The sequence below is a fragment of the Ptychodera flava genome, unplaced genomic scaffold, assembly GCF_041260155.1.
Source record: "Ptychodera flava strain L36383 unplaced genomic scaffold, AS_Pfla_20210202 Scaffold_156__1_contigs__length_78545_pilon, whole genome shotgun sequence".
Taxonomy (NCBI): Eukaryota; Metazoa; Hemichordata; class Enteropneusta; family Ptychoderidae; genus Ptychodera; species Ptychodera flava.
The window spans coordinates 60759-78526 of NW_027248338.1; the positions used below are offsets into that span (position 1 = coordinate 60759).

A 17768-nucleotide genomic window follows, 5' to 3' on the forward strand; every position below is an offset into this window, starting at 1 on the left:
GTATTGGTTGTTATGTTGTAAGTTGGTTGTAAAGTGACCTAGTGACTGACAGAGCCCTGCTGTGGAGTCCAGAGAACAACTATGTGTGACAATGTGTTGGTATGTACCTGTCGGTTTCAGTGGGTGTTTTTCCAAGGATTTGGAAAGGTGGGACACTGTGATCTATGATGGTTAAAATAGGGGGGGGGGGGGGGGGGGTGAGGGAGTGAAAGTGAGTGAAGCACAGCAAAGTCACAGAGGAAGAAATGTAGTGGAGGGCTTTTTCCAATTGACAATTGATGTCATGAATACATTCATTTCTAAACAACATGGAACTCTCTTTTAATGGTTTGTGACATATTGGTAGCATTAAAAGTTCTCATTTGTAAGCAAGTGAAATGGCAGTGGATAGAGCTCAGCTGTGTTATGTAGAGTGTAGAGACTATTTCTGACACTTATTGATGAAGAGGGTGGAAATCTTTGCTAGCTCATTTCAGGACAGCTGTAAAATTCACAATGTCACATTAAGATCATCCCTAAGAACATGTCTGCCAAATATCGAAGCTATCAGATGAGTAACTTTTGAAACACAAATATTTTGACCAAAAATGGCAAAAATTGACCAAACAATACGAAAATTGAAGATTTCATCAAATTTCAATATATCACACTAAGACAACGCCTAGGAACCTGTATACCTAATATCAAAGGCATCAGACAAGTAGTTTTTGAGAAACTCATTTTTTGACCAAAAATGGCAAAAATTGACCAAAAAATACGAAAATTGAAGATTTCATCAAATTTCAATATATCACACTAAGACAACCCCTAGGAACCTGTATACCTAATATCAAAGGCATCAGACAAGTAGTTTTTGAGAAACTCATTTTTTGACCAAAAATGGCAAAAATTGACCAAAAAATACGAAAATTGAAGATTTCATCAAATTTCAATATATCACACTAAGACAACCCCTAGGAACCTGTATACCTAATATCAAAGGCATCAGACAATTAGTTTTTGAGAAACACATTTTTTGACCAAAAATGGCAAAAATAGCACCAAAAAAACAAAATTGCAGATTTCGATATGGGGCAGGATGCGCTTACTATTTTCGAAACACCTGACATCACTTCTTGGTCTTTTGGCCAGAGGTCCATATATCTTTCTTTCATGAATTTGACTTTGTTTGTACCGTCTATTTACTGTCTGTTCTGTGCTGTTTTGTGTCTATGTTTACAACTATTGTCTTACAAATTTTGACCTAGTGTTATTGGATTATGGATTGGTATGATTGCGATTATTCAATATATCATATTAAGTTTATCTGTAGGAACCTGTATACCAAATATCAAAGCTGTCAGATGAGCGGTTTTGATGAAATAAAGTTTTGACCAAAATGACAAAAAATTCCTTAAAAATACAGATTTGCATATGTCATCACAATTTGAACAAATCTAAGTTGGGTTATCCCTAGGGATCTGTATACCAAATAATAAAGCTGTCTGACCAGCGGTTATGAAGAAGAAGATTTTTTACCAAAAACACCTTTTTTTGGCACTAATTTGGATATTTTCAACAATATCGAAAAATTGAAAAAATTGGTTTCTCAAAATCATATTTTTCATCTACACAACAAATATCAAATCAGTAAGTATGGCGGTTCTCAAGATATTTGAGAGGAAGGACGCCTCACAATTAGACATACATATACATACATACATACATACATACAGACAGACGCCGGACGGATACCCATCCCAATAGCTTCTATAGACTATAGTAGCTAAAGATAAGCTCATTCACACTAACTGCAGAGCTAAAATAGAATTTAACCATTTGATTCCATGTCTGTTCTTTTTAAAGTTATATTCCTTGGAATACAAGTAAACAAGTAATGATAACATATATACTTGTAAATTTCTATTTTTCATAAACTTGTCCGACTGCTAAAGGTGTGCTTGTGATTTTCTGATAACATGAATTTTTACTTATTGCAAGCAATAGTTTTGATCTCCAAAGCAAGCTTCAGATGTAGTTTTGAGCTTTTGCTCTTGATAATGGAATGGGACTTCATGTACTGTATTCACGAGTTAGTCCAATTTGCAATAATCTGCAACATAAATCTCTGTACCCTGTCCACAAGTTGACATTGCCTGAAATCCATATCGAACAAGCTTGAAGATATATCTCCTTGGAAGCCATCATTGTTTACAGCCTGGGGGGGGGGGGGTCAGAGGAATGTGAAGGGGGTCACTCAAAATATTGAAAGCTATAAGGGGGGGTTACTCAAAATGTTGAGAGAAAGAAGGCGGTTACTCAATTTTTGGTGCAAAATGTATTGAAACACGTACCTCTCAGATTGCACTACTTCACACATCAATTTCTACAAATTTTTACTCAGTAAAATTACACATTGAAAACACCTCTGAGATTACGCCAAACTGCACCAATGCACACTACAATTTCTCAAATTTTTCCATGCAAGGGAGAGGAGCAAGCCCGTCGGACACTTTCCCCATCAGCCTTCCGCATGTTCTTCAATCAGTACTTTCAAAGTCTACCCCATCAGATATCCCAGTGAGGACCCTGTTATGATACCCATCAATATTAAACAATACTGTATGTGGTTGTATACTGGTTATGGTGTGACCTTTGACATCTATGTTTTGTTGTGACTTTGAATTTTATTTTGTTGGTTTCACCTTTTTCAACCGTCATGAGATCAATGATTATCTAGCAGGGTACACTAGGATTTGAATGGTCTTTAGTTTTGCTGTATTTATGTAAATTATAGAAATAAATGTATTGAAATTTAAGTTTTCAAAAGTGAGTTTGTGTGGGGGGGGGGTTCAGTCAAAATTTCCATGTAAGAGAGGGGGGTTACTCAAATTCATCATGGTTTGGGGGGCGGGTACTTGAAATTTTAGTTTCCGACAAAGTCCTCCACCATCCCCACCTCCCCCCCCCCACCCTCTAGGCTGTAAATAATGACAGCTCCCGATGAAATTTGGGCTGCAGTGTAGCTGTATCTTTTTGATGAATTTTTCACAAATTTTTTAATATCAACTCTAGTTTCTTGTTCTTCTTCTGAAAGCTTACTGGGAAACAAAGTACCTATATATATCATACATGTGCACATTGCAATGTTATTGACCAGTATATGTAAATCCGGGTCCTGATTGACATGTATACCTCTGGAGCAGAAAAGTGATAATGGAATGTTTATAAACAATCATCACAAGTGACAATTACCTACAGGTTTGTTATTATACATGTACTACAGAGATCACCATGATACTCAGGGTAGGCATGAAATAATAATTGTGTTTTCTCAGTGCTCTGAAAGTTGAATTTTTCCTCTCTTGAGCTGGACTACCTTAAACAGGTTGTGTACTAGCTGTAATATGATGATGCTTAGTATTGCGGGTTATATCTGTTAAGTTGCCCACTGTTTGTCTGTGGTAGGTGTAGTGGTTTAGGAGTTGTTGATCCTAACATACATGTACATACAATCTGTGTGCTGAGCAGTGTAAGGGTTCACGTCTCTCCACCATACTGACTAATAGGAAATCCTCTACCAAATGGAGGTGCAATCCCACTGTCTTCATCTTGAGACAACTGTCCCTGGTAGTTGGTTCCTTTCTTTGCTTGGTAAAATGCTGCCTTGAAGTCGCTTTTGGATTTATCCTGCTTCCTCTTCTGCATGGATATACACACCTGTTCCCTAACATAGTAATAATAATAAACTCATGGAAGACAGTCATGGACCAATCATGGAAGATAAAACATATAATTTCTCTTCACAAAAAGTTAGTTTATTTGTGTGTTAAATATCAAAGAATGCTTGTGTAAAAAAATACAAATAAATTTATTTTTCTCTCCGCGATATGCATATTTCTCTAACGTAGACATCTCAACCACACCGTTTTCTTCTTGCTCACCAATGTCCTGCGCAGTTTAAGAATGAGAATTGCTGTAACATGTATGCTGTGTATAGTATCTGGATGGATTAGTGTTAAGCTGATGCACCTACATATTTGCTGCTGGCAATGTCAATTAAATACAGAAATGTATCAGTGAACCTGTGTTTCTAATTAGTATTCTTGTAATCGTAAACATGCTAGCTATATAAAGACAACTAATATAAAACACTTTGTGCAAGTTACAAGATACCAGTTCCAGCACATCTTTGCAACAACCACTTGTGTATATATACTTGGGAGTAAGGACTGAAAAGGAAAAAATTTACCTGTTGTTTGATCATTCCATTCATCTTTCATTGTAAATGTCATGGCAAAGTCCAATCCAAAGCCCTCCACTTTGTCTTTAATGCTCTTTGTCAAGGTCAATAGTATTTCTCATCCTTGATATTGCGCAGCATTCACTGCTGATCCTGAATTGTAAACACATAGACTCATGATTACTAACTCTTTAAATGACAATGATAACCGGAATGATTAAAATACATTTGATGATGGGATGTTAATGAATTGCAAACACTCATAATGTCCTTAACCCTATATGATGATAAGCATTACACACATGTAAACATTCTAAATAAGATGACCCAGGTCTATCCATAATACAATTACTCAGCATCGCAGGTGACCCCGGTCAACCATCAACAAACACATGTACACGCTATGGAGATGATCCTGGGCAATCCAGAATACAAATACAGGTACAGATTATTGAAGATGATCCAAGCCTATCCTGAATACAATTACAAATACAGGTACAGTGTTTTTATTGAAGATGATCCAAGCCTATCCTGAATACAATAACAAATACAGGTACAGTGTTTTTATTGAAGATGATCCAAGCCTATCCTGAATACAATTACAAATACAGGTACAGTGTTTTTATTGAAGATGACCCAGGCCTATCCTGAATACAATTACATATACAGGTACAGTGTTTTTATTGAAGATGATCCAAGCCTTTCCTGAATACAATTACAAATACAGGTACAGTGTTTTTATTGAAGACGATCCAAGCCTATCCTGAATACAATTACAAATACAGGTACAGTGTTTTTATTGAAGACGATCCAAGCCTTTCCTGAATACAATTACAAATACAGGTACAGTGTTTTTATTGAAGATGATCCAAGCCTATCCTGAATACAATTACAAATACAGGTACAGTGTTTTTATTGAAGATGATCCAAGCCTATCCTGAATACAATTACAAATACAGGTACAGTGTTTTTATTGAAGACGATCCAAGCCTTTCCTGAATACAATTACAAATACAGGTACAGTGTTTTATTGAAGATGATCCAAGCCTATCCTGAATACAATTACAAATACAGGTACAGTGTTTTTATTGAAGATGACCCAGGCCTATCCTGAATACAATTACATATACAGGTACAGTGTTTTTATTGAAGATGACCCAGGCCTATCCTGAATACAATTACAAATACAGGTACAGTGTTTTTATTGAAGATGATCCAAGCCTATCCTGAATACAATTACAAATACAGGTACAGTGTTTTTATTGAAGATGATCCAAGCCTATCCTGAATACAATTACAAATACAGGTACAGTGTTTTTATTGAAGATGATCCAAGCCTATCCTGAATACAATAACAAATACAGGTACAGTGTTTTTATTGAAGATGATCCAAGCCTATCCTGAATACAATTACAAATACAGGTACAGTGTTTTTATTGAAGATGATCCAAGCCTATCCTGAATACAATTACAAATACAGGTACAGTGTTTTTATTGAAGATGATCCAAGCCTATCCTGAATACAATTACAAATACAGGTACAGTGTTTTTATTGAAGATGATCCAAGCCTATCCTGAATACAATTACAAATACAGGTACAGTGTTTTTATTGAAGATGACCCAGGCCTATCCTGAATACAATTACAAATACAGGTACAGTGTTTTATTGAAGACGATCCAAGCCTTTCCTGAATACAATTACAAATACAGGTACAGTGTTTTTATTGAAGATGATCCAAGCCTATCCTGAATACAATTACAAATACAGTACAGTGTTTTTATTGAAGATGATCCAAGCCTATCCTGAATACAATTACAAATACAGGTACAGTGTTTTTATTGAAGATGACCAGGCCTATCCTGAATACAATTACAAATACAGGTACAGTGTTTTTATTGAAGATGATCCAAGCCTATCCTGAATACAATTACAAATACAGGTACAGTGTTTTTATTGAAGATGATCCAAGCCTATCCTGAATACAATTACAAATACAGGTACAGTGTTTTTATTGAAGATGATCCAAGCCTATCCTGAATACAATTACAAATACAGGTACAGTGTTTTTATTGAAGATGATCCAAGCCTATCCTGAATACAATTACAAATACAGGTACAGTGTTTTTATTGAAGATGATCCAAGCCTATCCTGAATACAATTACAAATACAGGTACAGTGTTTTTATTGAAGATGATCCAAGCCTATCCTGAATACAATTACAAATACAGGTACAGTGTTTTTATTGAAGATGATCCAAGCCTATCCTGAATACAATTACAAATACAGGTACAGTGTTTTTATTGAAGATGATCCAAGCCTTTCCTGAATACAATTACAAATACAGGTACAGTGTTTTTATTGAAGACGATCCAAGCCTATCCTGAATACAATTACAAATACAGGTACAGTGTTTTTATTGAAGATGATCCAAGCCTATCCTGAATACAATTACAAATACAGGTACAGTGTTTTTATTGAAGATGATCCAAGCCTATCCTGAATACAATTACAAATACAGGTACAGTGTTTTTATTGAAGATGATCCAAGCCTATCCTGAATACAATTACAAATACAGGTACAGTGTTTTTATTGAAGATGATCCAAGCCTATCCTGAATACAATTACAAATACAGGTACAGATTATTGAAGATGATCCAAGCCTATCCTGAATACAATTACAAATACAGGTACAGTGTTTTTATTGAAGATGATCCAAGCCTATCCTGAATACAATTACAAATACAGGTACAGTGTTTTTATTGAAGATGACCAAGCCTATCCTGAATACAATTACAAATACAGGTACAGTGTTTTTATTGAAGATGACCCAGGCCTATCCTGAATACAATTACAAATACAGGTACAGTGTTTTTATTGAAGATGATCCAAGCCTATCCTAAATACAATTACAAATACAGGTACAGTGTTTTTATTGAAGATGATCCAAGCCTATCCTGAATACAATTACAAATACAGGTACAGTGTTTTTATTGAAGATGACCCAGGCCTATCCTGAATACAATTACAAATACAGGTACAGTGTTTTTATTGAAGATGATCCAAGCCTATCCTGAATACAATTACAAATACAGGTACAGTGTTTTTATTGAAGATGATCCAAGCCTATCCTGAATACAATTACAAATACAGGTACAGTGTTTTTATTGAAGATGATCCAAGCCTATCCTGAATACAATTACAAATACAGGTACAGTGTTTTATTGAAGATGACCCAGGCCTATCCTGAATACAATTACAAATACAGGTACAGTGTTTTTATTGAAGACGATCCAAGCCTTTCTGAATACAATTACAAATACAGGTACAGTGTTTTATTGAAGATGATCCAAGCCTATCCTGAATACAATTACAAATACAGGTACAGTGTTTTTATTGAAGATGATCCAAGCCTATCCTGAATACAATTACAAATACAGGTACAGTGTTTTTATTGAAGATGACCCAGGCCTATCCTGAATACAATTACAAATACAGGTACAGTGTTTTTATTGAAGATGATCCAAGCCTATCCTGAATACAATTACAAATACAGGTACAGTGTTTTTATGAAGATGATCCAAGCCTATCCTGAATACAATTACAAATACAGGTACAGATTATTGAAGATGATCCAAGCCTATCCTGAATACAATTACAAATACAGGTACAGTGTTTTTATTGAAGATGATCCAAGCCTATCCTGAATACAATTACAAATACAGGTACAGTGTTTTTATTGAAAATGATCCAAGCCTATCCTGAATACAATTACAAATACAGGTACAGTGTTTTTATTGAAGATGATCCAAGCCTATCCTGAATACAATTACAAATACAGGTACAGTGTTTTTATTGAAGATGATCCAAGCCTATCCTGAATACAATTACAAATACAGGTACAGTGTTTTTATTGAAGATGATCCAAGCCTATCCTGAATACAATTACAAATACAGGTACAGTGTTTTTATTGAAGATGATCCAAGCCTATCCTGAATACAATTACAAATACAGGTACAGTGTTTTATTGAAGATGATCCAAGCCTATCCTGAATACAATTACAAATACAGGTACAGTGTTTTTATTGAAGATGATCCAAGCCTATCCTGAATACAATTACAAATACAGGTACAGTGTTTTTATTGAAGATGATCCAAGCCTATCCTGAATACAATTACAAATACAGGTACAGTGTTTTTATTGAAGATGATCAAGCCTATCCTGAATACAATTACAAATACAGGTACAGTGTTTTTATTGAAGATGATCCAAGCCTATCCTGAATACAATTACAAATACAGGTACAGTGTTTTTTATTGAAGATGATCCAAGCCTATCCTGAATACAATACAAATACAGGTACAGTGTTTTTATTGAAGATGATCCAAGCCTATCCTGAATACAATTACAAATACAAGGTACAGTGTTTTTATTGAAGATGACCCAGGCCTATCCTGAATACAATTACAAATACAGGTACAGTGTTTTTATTGAAGATGATCCAAGCCTATCCTAAATACAATTACAAATACAGGTACAGTGTTTTTATTGAAGATGATCCAAGCCTATCCTGAATACAATTACAAATACAGGTACAGTGTTTTTATTGAAGATGACCCAGGCCTATCCTAAATACAATTACAAATACAGGTACAGTGTTTTTATTGAAGATGATCCAAGCCTATCCTGAATACAATTATAAATACAGGTACAGTGTTTTTATTGAAGATGACCCAGGCCTATCCTGAATACAATTACAAATACAGGTACAGTGTTTTTATTGAAGATGACCCAGGCCTATCCTGAATACAATACAATACAATACAATACAATACAATACAATACAATACAATACAATACAATACAATACAATACAATACAATACAATACAATACAATACAATACAATATAATACAATTCAATACAATACAGGTAAACATTGTTGAAAATGACCCAGGCCTATCCTGAATACAAATACAGGTACACATTACTAAAGATGACCCAGGCCTATCCTGAATACAATACAGGTAAACATTTTGAAGATGACCCAGGTCTATCCTGACTACAAATACAAGTACACATTATTGAAGATGACCCAGGCCTATCCTCAATACAATACAATACAATACAGGTAACATTAATTGTTAAAGATGACCCAGGCCTATCCTGAATACAAATACAGATACACATTATTGAAGATGACCCAGGCTTATCCTGAATACAATACAATACATACAGTAAACATTTATTGTTAAAGATGACCCAGGCCTATCCTGAATACAAATACAGATACACATTATTGAAGATGATACAGGCCTATCCTGAATACAATACAATACAATACAGGTAAACATTAATTGTTAAAGATGACCCAGGCCTATCCTGAATACAAATACAGATACACATTATTGAAGATGATACAGGCCTATCCTGAACAAGTCATCGTTGATGACACAGTCCCCACTTGTTAATGGGTACTTTGATTACAGGTCCTCAGAGAGGATAGAGTCCTCTTAATTAGGTCTGTGATAAAAATACTTTGATACAGATGGCACTCAATGGCCAAGAATGAGTTCCATGGTGATGAAAACATAAAACCAATGTAGGCCACTTTCCTAAAGGTCATTAAATGAGTCAACTGGGAATTAGTTGACAGGATGTTGCAAAACATTTTTTCATACTATCCTGACACTAATAGATTATCACCGGTACCATATTTCATAAAGTTTAATGCAGTATTTACAACACTATGAGATCAACATCTGATCAAGTTTCATCAAATTTGACATTGTATTTGTGGATATATCACTCTAAGTCTAATTAGGAAAGTTCATTACATATGCAATTACAAATTAATTAAAATGACACTGATAAACGTCTTTTTTCATTGTTAAAGCAACGTGAGCTTAGCATCTGTACAAAGTGTCATGAAATTTGATGCAGTATTTCTTGACATATCAGCCTAATTATGAAAGGTCAATAATTGACATGATACAGCTTACATGATGTGAAACAACTTGACGAGCATGTATGAAATAGGTCAATGTCCTTGTACCAACTTTGAATGATACTGGTGGAAATATGTCTGAATTATGGCTCAGTACATGAGAAAATCGTAACAAAATCGCCGCCACGCAGCGATATTTGATCTTACTGTTCAAAAAATCAACACGTATATGTATGACCTAGGTCAATGTCCAGGTACAAACTTTAAATAAAATCAGTTGAGACTTGCCAGAGTTATGGCTCTTGACATGAAAAAACCATGACAAAATTGCCACCCTGTGGCCATATCGGACCATATCAAGAAACAAATCGAAGTACATATGTATACTATAAGTCAATGTCCTTGTACCAACTTTGAATAAATTTGCTTGATACATGTCTGAGTTATGGTTCAGGACATGGAAAATTGTAAAAAAATGGCAACACGGTGGCCATATTGGATCGTATCACAAAACAAATCAATGTGCATATGTATAACATAGGTCAATGTCCTTATACCAACTTTGAATAAAATCGGTTGAGATATGCCTGAATCATGGCTCTGTACACAATCAATTTGTAACAAAATGGCCGCACAGCATCCATATTGGATCATATCACAAAACAAATTGACGTGCATATCTATGACATTGGTCAATGTCCTTGTACCAACTTTGAATAAATTTGGTTGAAATATGTCTGAGTTATGGCGCTGTACATGAAAAAATTGTAATAAAATGGCCGTCTGGTAGCCATATTGGACCGTATCACAAAACATATCAACATACATATACATGACATAGGTCAATGTCCTTGTACCAAGTTTGAATAAAATCAGTTGAGACATGCCTGAGTTATGGCTCTGTACATGAAAAAATTGTAATAAAATGGCCGCCTAGCGGCCATACTGGATCATGTCACAAAACAAATTGACTTGCATATCTATGACATTGGTCAATGTCCTTGTACCAACTTTGAATACAATCGGTTGAGAAATGCCTGAGTTATGGCTCTGTACATGAAAAAATCGAAACAAAATGGCCGCCTGGCGGCCATATTGGATCGTATCACAAAACAAATCAATGTGCATATGTATGACATTGATCAATGTCCTTGTACCAACTTTGAATAAAATCGGTTGAAACATGCCTAAGTTATGGCTCTGTACATGAAAAAATCGTAATAAAATGGCCGCCATATTGGATTGTATCACAAAAGAAATTGACGTGCATATCTATGACATTGGTCAATGCCCTTGTACCAACTTTGAATAAAATCGGTTGAAACATGTCTGAGTTATGGCTCTGTACATGAAAAAATTGTAATAAAATGGCCGCCTGGCGGCCATATTGGATCATATCAGAAAACGAATCGACGTGCATCTGTATGACATATGAAGTAATCCTTGTACCAAGTTTGAATGAAATCGCTCTAGGCATCTCTGAGATATCTGCGTGAACGGACGGACGCACGCACGGACGCACGCACGCACGCACGGACGGACGCACGACATGACCAAACCTATAAGTCACCCCCGGACGTTGTCCGTGGGGACTAATAAAATACAATACAATACAGGTAAACATTAATTGTTAAAGATGATCCAGGCCTATCCTGAATACAAATACAGATACACATTATTGAAGATGATACAGGCCTATCCTGAATACAATACAGGTACAGACTGTTTGTATTGATGACTACAGACATTGCCTGGTCATCTCCCATTATGTATTCTACATAGGCCTGAGTCATCTTACCTGTACATACTTAGTGTACATGTATGTGTATTGTGGATTGGCCTAGGTCATCTTCCATTGCATATATTATGTGTATTTTGGATATGTCTGTGCCATCTTCCATACCATGTGAATGCATTTGGATTGAGGATAGGCCTGGGACATATTCCATATCGTGTGCATGTATTTGTGGATAGGCAGGGGTCACCTCCTGCCATGATGTGTACACGTACTGAGTAACACTGTATTGTGGATAGGCATAGGTCATAATATTTGCATGAAGATATTGCCCAGGATGTTGTCCTGATGAATGTTTACCACGCTACAACAAGCAGCACACTGCGACATGCTAAGTCGTGTACGATTACAAGTAAGCAAAAACGATAATTGCACAGGTTGTCCGCAGAGTTGCAGGGTAGGACTAGTTACAAATAAATGAAAGTGTACCAGGAATAGTTTGTTGAATTTCAATGGCTAGTGTTTGAATAAGAGAAGAATCAGTTGTTGTTTTTTTGTAAGACATCAAGTGGCCATTATAGGCAAAAAATTGTGAGACTGGAACGAGAGTGACGCTTTCTCACAATTGGTGAGAATCTCTTAATTGCCATTCTCACTGCTATCGGTGAGAATAGTTTAATTCTCACCATTGAGCACTGAGAAATGCACTCCTTGATGAGATAATAGATTCTCACCGATGGGAATGGAAATTCTCACTAAGCACTGTGAGAATGGTAATTTTTACAGTGAGAATCAACCAGACTAATCATTCACTGGTGAGAATCAACCAGATTCATTGTTCACTTGTGAGAATTAACCAGATTGCTTCACACCAGTGAACAACAAGTCTGCTTCTCACCAATGAATGGTGAGTCTGGTTCATTCTCACAGTGCTTAGTGAGAATTTCCATTCTAACTGGTGAGAATCTATTATCTCACCAAATAGTACATTTCTCACTATACTCATCGGTGAGAACTTTTGAATTCTCACTGGTAGCTGTGAGAATTGACAAGAGATTCTCACAAATTGCGGGAAAGCGTCACTTTCTCTCTCCAGTCTCGCAATTTATTCCTATACACCCAGTTTGATTTTGAAATTAAAGCATTCATTGTTTGGACTACCAATAGAAAGAGGCGACTGTTTACACCTAGTGTACAAAATGTAATTACCTGCAGTACACCTTCTCAAAGTGAACAGTTGGTTTAACAATTAGACTCTGTGATTGGAGAACTGAAAGCACTTGATGACTGAGGCAGAAGGGAAAGGGTAGAAAGGAAACATCTTGAAGTTACCCTGTAAATAATGCAATACATATTACTTATGATACGTCTTGATTCATTTACAAAAGTGCAAGTCACATAAGTGTGAAGCACACGGGAAATAAAATTTGTTGTGAATAATAATAAAGGAAGCAGTTTGTTCCATTAAAAAATAGTTGTTTATTTTCATTGCCACTAATTATCTGTGGTTCAGGATGGTCCTACTTAAATTTGAAAATCACAAATGTCCCATGGACCTGGTAATGTATTACCTTGAATGGAAATGATTATGGGACCAGTTTAATGTCATATTATTACTGTAGCAACTGATAGGACCTGAGTAGTCAACTGTCAGTTGGCCAAAATCACAGATGAAATTATATGTAATTTGGATGGCTATAGTTCTAGCTTGTCAATGTTGGTCTCAATTAGCCAGAATGGCTTAGTGGTAAATTTAGCCAGTGGAAACACTGAATAGGATATATGTAAGTACAAACCTGTGCCACAGCAAGGACCCACTGCCTTAGGAAAGTAAATATATTGATGAAAAACTCCCTCAATTCCATGGGTTTTTGCACTGCATTGATGACACACACCACCATCTCTGTTCAGAGTTGGCTGTTTGCTTAGCCACACACTGTGTATTTGCTTTGCAATGGACGATGGTATTGTCACCATGTTGCTTTTCACCTGGTTGTCAGACCAGTATCCAATGACAATGGGACGCACTGCCTCAGTAAGGGATCTCGAATCTGACTGGGTGAAAAGAAAACATTAACAAGGATGTAATGTAAATATATCTCCTGCAAATTGCTGACATTACTTTACACATCAGTTCATTCTAAAACATGGCTTTTTATATTTATTAAGATAAGAAAACTTGATTGTCTATGACTTCTGTAATTTTAATTAAACCTTTCATCACTGGTATAACTTTGCACCAAACCCATTGTAATCACTGATGATTGTGCACCTTTTTAAAGAAAACTATAATGTAGGTCAAGACGTGCATTCAAGTAAGTAGCAATAATACATTTATTTCAAGGGAAGACCAACAAGAACTAGTCACATTAACAGGCTCCATAAAATATACATAAAAATATGAATGCATGAAGTACAATAAAACAATAAACAACACACAACAAACTATGTAAAACTATTAAAAATATGTACAAATTTAGGCACGACATTCTGACCAGGCATCTGAAACTTTGACAAGATAAAGTGTTGTCAATGGCAGGGTTGGAAATGCACACATCAAAGTAGCCATACATCTTTGAAGAGCCAAGTACCTAAAAACATTGAGTTTTATACTGTGAGTCTAAAAAACAGTGCAAGTTCTAGTATTTGTAGTTTACTGAGGAATATCAAAATTAACATGAAACATAATTGGGGACAATCATACATATTATTAAAATATTCATATAAAAATATAGTATATAAAAACAATCTTCGATGATAAAGAGGCTAAAGGTTAAAACGCTTGCAGAATTCTTCATAATTATTTCAGCTGTTAGGATGCTATGTTTGAAACAAAGGAACTTCATGAATTTCATTCGCACTTGCTCTATTTTGTCCTGTTGATTTTTTTGCCAAGGAGACCACACTACAGTACAGACACATATTCTAAAATACTTACATGTATTATATAAGTTATGTACAGAGCGTCAAGGGAGTTGATGTTCAAGAAAGAACTACAACTCCGCCAAATATAACCGAGCTTGCGAAAAGCTTAACTGATAATGAACAAGATGTGCAGGAAATTAAAAATAAAAAATGACTACAAATTTAAAACAAATCTTACCTGATAAAGGATTTGTAAAAGATCAGCTGTCAATCTTTTGATTCTTGTTCCTTCTACGTTCCACATACAAATACCTCTGAGGCTTTACGACCAGGTTACATGAGTTATACTAACAGCTGTAGACAAATGTCAATGAATACAATTAGAATCTTGCAGATAGTCCTATTCTCACTGTCTGTACAATGGATACTCAACTTTATAATCATGGATATAAGTGTCAAAAGATTAGTAAAATCATACACTCATTCATTATGTATTACCATGCCACAAATACACAGTAATCATGGTTTGTTTTTATGTCCGTGAATATGAATAATAATGCTAACTTTGAAACTTTTCAGCAAAAATGTAAATAGTCAATTGTACAAAGATCATAATCAATTACAAAAACAAAATGAAGTGCTTGTGGGCCAAATTATACACTTTTTACAAATCTCCAGATTTGTCAAATTTTTAGGGTGGGCATGACTGTGCATCAATGCTTATTACATGCCTTGATGTGGGTGCAAATCAGTGAATTGATTTGAAAAGGAACATCAGGGGAGTTAGTGGGTCGGTGAACATAATGTACTGACCGGTTTTAATGGTTACCCGGGCAAGTGAAGCCCTTCAACGTTTTTAATATCTAAGTAGACACTTAACGATAGATGTAAATATACATGTGCACACTTCTATTTTGACTTTTGTTAAAATCCTTTTGATGCTGGTCGATAATGGTAAAATTGTTTGAAAATGTCCTGCATATATACGTATGTAACTAAATGTGATACAGCATTTATAACCATGAAGATATTGTTGCCTGAATACGTGGGTTTATGTGCCCTCACAGCAGGTTGATAATATCATGGAAATAACAGACTCTGCTCTGACCATTAACATTTATCTATAGGCTTGGGCAAGACTGAAAGCCAAAATAAGCATGCTCAGCAAGCCTTGTTAATTTTGGACTTTCCTCTTGCCCTTGGCCATAAATTAATGATAATGGTCAGGGCTTCTCCCATTTTTTCTATAATATTAATTTCATTTATTAAGGGTTAAAATAAGTGTGATAAGCCATTTGTGTACAAGAAATTAAATTTGGAATTTCAGCAAATGCACTATTCATGTATGTACACAAGGCTGCCAAAGGAACAAGGAACAATTTTTTTCCAATACAAAACTGACAACATTTTTGCACTCTTTAGACTTTCTTCAAGTCTGTTGGCATGTAAATATCAAAAATGAATAAATAGAAGCAATGAACTTCGCAGACTGGCAGGCTAGGTGGTTGGCTGGTGCTCAGATAGTGGGGTGAATACCATTCCCTACAGACTTGTGAACCTTGCAGGGTTTCAATAGCTATAAATAATTCATATGACATCAGGTAATAAATATGCATGACTAATCTTAATCTTAATCAAGCATAATTTTCCAACTCATTTAAAGTTGGAATAGAGAAGAATAGTGAGTATAAATATGTTTTCAGAATTTTTAAAACAGTCTGTGAATCTTTCTAAACATGGAGGATATTTTTGCCTTCCCTGGGGAATCGCAGCGGTACAATTATCATAATGAATCATGGTAATCTCCAGTCCTGTGAAGTATCAGTAAATTTCACAATTGCAATCACCTTCCCTGTTTTTGTAAACACGTACGCCCCCCCCCCCCCATCACAGCTCTGCTCTGCACCATACCCAAACCGGGTATTGATTCTGCTCTTGCTGAAAAATTTAATTTTTCAATAACATTGTTTCCAGAGAATGTTATCGTAGGAATTATAACAAAAGATGATTCATTCACTGGCAAATTTTTAGTAATTCTGGGTAAGAAATACATATATGATTGCAGAAGATGGCATAGAATACCAAGGATTCGACAATTGGTACAAGAAAGAATAATGGTAGAAAAACATTATTTTATGATTCAGCGGTGAGAATAAGAACAGATTCTCACTAATTGCGAGAAAGCGTCATTTTCTCGCTCGAGTCTCTCACATTTTTCCCTATGATGCTGTACGTGTTGAGGCTTACAGACCACAGACGTTCTGTTGAGTGGATAGTTTGTAAAAGTGAAGTTTCTGCTACGTTCCGACGTTCTCCTCCGTAGCCTTATCACCATTTGAAGAAAAGGCAACAGAACTGAACGTCCGAACGTAGCATAAACTACACTTTTACAAACTACCCACTCAACAGAACGCCTGTGTTACAGACAAGCTGCAGTACAGTAGCTCGCGCTCGAGGTATTTGGGTCGGACGGCAAAACGTGACCTCGAGCCACTGTGCAGTTACACACACTACTGCCATACCAGCAGTGCCACGCATAGCTGCAGTACAGTAGCTCGAGGTTTTGCCTGGGTATTTGGGTCGGACGGCAAAATCTGGTTTTGCCGTCCGACCCAAATACCCAGGCAAAACCTCGAGCTACTGTACTGCAGCTATGCCACGCAGAGCTAAAGCGGCAGCATACTGATACCATGGAGATGCTGATACTTACGTGGAAGAGAGGACTTCGCCAGTCGACGAAAATCTGTGATCATCAGCTGCTCCCCTACAATGGTGAGACTTGGCTGCAGTACGATGTAACAAACACAACTCATATACGCGATCGCTTGGCCGCGCATTGAAGTGACTTGGGGATTCCTCGTACAGCCTCCGGTCACCGGGGCCTGGGGGTGACCGGGCGTTTGTGACAATAGGGCCGCTTTACACAGGCATATCCTTCCATGACGAACAATCAAGTACACCATTCTTGGCTTTATTTTGACAATACATCAAGAAAC

General features: G+C 36.1%; 1 long non-coding RNA gene across 2 annotated transcripts; it reads right to left on the minus strand.

Moving 5' to 3' along the window:
- Window positions 1–3376: 3376 nt before the first annotated feature.
- On the minus strand, window positions 3377–17645 carry LOC139126900 (uncharacterized). 2 transcript variants are annotated; one of them, XR_011550862.1, is made up of 6 exons: window positions 17483–17645; window positions 15011–15126; window positions 13897–13962; window positions 13117–13240; window positions 4232–4375; window positions 3377–3706 (listed from the first exon to the last, which is right to left on the minus strand). It is a non-coding gene; the product is annotated as an uncharacterized lncRNA (long non-coding RNA). The 2 variants fall into 2 exon arrangements; XR_011550861.1 differs by lacking the exons at window positions 13897–13962; window positions 15011–15126; window positions 17483–17645 and adding an exon at window positions 13704–13794.
- Window positions 17646–17768: the final 123 nt, after the last annotated feature.